This window comes from Condylura cristata, unplaced genomic scaffold (genome assembly GCF_000260355.1).
Source record: "Condylura cristata isolate star-nosed mole 26May11 unplaced genomic scaffold, ConCri1.0 scaffold00001, whole genome shotgun sequence".
NCBI classification, from domain to species: Eukaryota; Metazoa; Chordata; class Mammalia; order Eulipotyphla; family Talpidae; genus Condylura; species Condylura cristata.
In genome coordinates, this window is record NW_004567102.1 from 87,390,093 (window position 1) to 87,392,736 (window position 2,644).

Genomic DNA, 2,644 nt, shown 5'->3' on the forward strand with positions numbered 1-2,644 from the left:
TTACTCTAACTCTTACTAACCGGTAACTAACCTGCTAAAAAGATGAGCAGGAAGTCTTGCACCCAACTCCGACTCCCGCGTCTTCCTCGCACCCACTCCCCTTCCGCCCTTCCAGGAATCTCCGCTCGCCGACGCCGCTCCCACCTTAAGGTCCTGTCTCTGACAGCCGGTGATCAGGGCTGGTGCCCGACAGAAGCCACATGGAGCAGCGAGCATGTGATGAAGAAACTATCTTGTTTCTTGGCCCTGGACTGGTTGAAAGAGACGTGGGCGAGAGACCCGGGGGAGGTGACCATGGCAGTGTTTATATGGATTTTGATGTTGCTCTTTTCCTCCCAGACCTGTCCGGCCATGTCTAACCCTTGTCTATGGGTCCCGGCCAGATGGTGCTTTAGTCTCGTGGCAGCTTTCAGGCCTGGCTCTGGGCCCATCCCTCCTGGGTGGGCTTTTGCCCACGAGGGGACGGGTCACTGCAGGTGTTTGATTTAGAAGTTCTATTCTTTGTCTTCCGTGTTGTATATTCACTGTATTAAAGCCCCTTTCATTAAAGTCTTATATGTTTTGTCTTGTTGCAGCGGATGGCAGAGCCCATTTGGAGCAGGCAGGTTTGGGGGTTCAGGGGTGCCCCTCTCCCCCTGCCCTGTAACAGTGTGAGTTCGATCCCGGGCAGGGAGTGACCCACGTGGCGCGGCAGACCTCTCCTGTCTCTCCGCTGCTCCCCTCAGCAGTGTACTTCATCGACCTGCCTGCTCTGCTCCCCGCATTGTCTCTGGGGAGTCCTCTCACCCCCCGCACCTCTGGCCTGCACCCCAGCTCTATATGAATAAATAAATAAACCTTTAAAAAAACCAACATCGCTCCCAATGGCCTTGGCTGCCGCTCCCAGGCCCGGAGAGAAGGCTCTGTCCACTGCGCCGGCTGGGTGCAGCTCCTGCGTGGGGGAGACAGCGACGATTCGCGGGGAAGGAGCGGCAGGCCTGTGGTCTCCTCGACACCAGAATCCCGGGGCGCAGATCTGTGTTGTAACGCCCCCCCTGCCGTTCCGGGGCGCGTCCTCTGGGTCACGCCGGTGGCTCCTCTCTGGGGCCTCCTCGCATCCCCGAGCTCCCGCTGCCTCTGCCTCGGGGCCCCAGGAGGGAGGTGCTGACGGCTCTGCAAAGCCACGACCAGCCAGGTTACAACCCTGAGCACCTGGCTGGCAGAGAGGCCTTGCAGCGGCCGGGGCCTGGGCCGAGCGCTGTGCCCCTCAGCGATGGCCTTAGAGGCCGCCTGCGTACCCAGAGGCCAGGCCCATCCCAGAGAAGCGGGACAAAGCTGCATGCTGCCTTCGCAAGCAGCCACGCTTTCTGATCCCCTAGCTGCCCCTCAGACACCTCCTGCACCCAGCTCCAGGGCAGGGTCCCTGCTGTACGGGTCCCTGTGTCTGGGCCCTATACGGCCCCGAGCGGATGCCGGTGGGTGCTGCGTCCCGGGGGTGTTTCCTGGAGCTTGCCGAGGCGCCTACTCCCGGAGGGCAGGCCCTTGTGTGGTTGAGCTGTTTTGATGTCGCTGGTCTTTGGGTTTGCTGGCTGGATTGGATTTGCGTGGGCTGTGACGCATGTAACAGCTGATGAGGCCTATATGCTCCCTGGCGTTTCTCTGACCGGGGTCCTGCTCCCCTGTGTGGCCTGCGTGCCTGCAAGAAAGCTTGACCCCGGCTAGCCGGCTGAATAAACCCCGCTTGCTTGTGCATCTCTGGTCCTGTCCTTTGTCGCGGGAGGCAACCGGGTGATTTCGGACCCTAACACCCAGACGGAACCTGCCTGGCGGCTGAGCACAGGGCTGAGCCCTCATGGGGACCCCCAGGGCAAGGACAGCCGGCCGGGGCCAGCCCAGTCACAAAGGGGTCCTGCCCAGGGATCAACAACACTCCCTCGGCTCTATGGATCTTCCAGGCCCTTCCTGGAGAAAGCCCAGCCGGCGGGGAGGTGGCTGGGATGCTCAGCCCGGAGATTTAATTCTGCTAATCAGACATGGTGGAAGGTCAAGGGCTCATTCATGGAAATGACAGTTTCCGGGGGCAGATGAGTAGCAGCTGGAGGAGGCACAGCCCAGAGACTAGGACATCCCAGGACTAATTCGCCTTTTCTCACATCTCATTTTAATTCAAAGAGCCCTTTGGGTCGAAAATAGAACCTAGAAGTAAGAAAGTCATTTGTAACAACCGGGAAAGGTGCTTTGCTTTTATCAGTCACTCTGCTCCCCGAAGCCTCCCCGCCCCGCCCCGTCCCTACCTGAGGGCAGAAGCGGGGTCCAGGGCCGGTGGATTCCAGCTTGGACCCACATATTTACAGGGTGGGAGGCGGGTGCGGAGGCTGGCTTGGCGGCGGGGCAGGTGAATTGTAGCCCCCCACCAGGGCCCCAGCACCTTCGGTTTGACGGGCGAAAGGACCAGCCCTCTGCGGGGTCGTGGGCCGCGGTCCTGGCCCGTCCCCAAGCGCTGAGTGGCACCTCCAAGCTCAGTGGCGCGGCAGAATGTGCCGGGAGCGCCCCACGGGCAGGGCCCTCCGTGGCGGAGGCCCCGCACCCCCACTACATCCTCCCCAGGGACCCCGCCTCCCAGATAGGACACCCTCCTGCGCCGGGCTGCTGAGGAGGTCCAGGC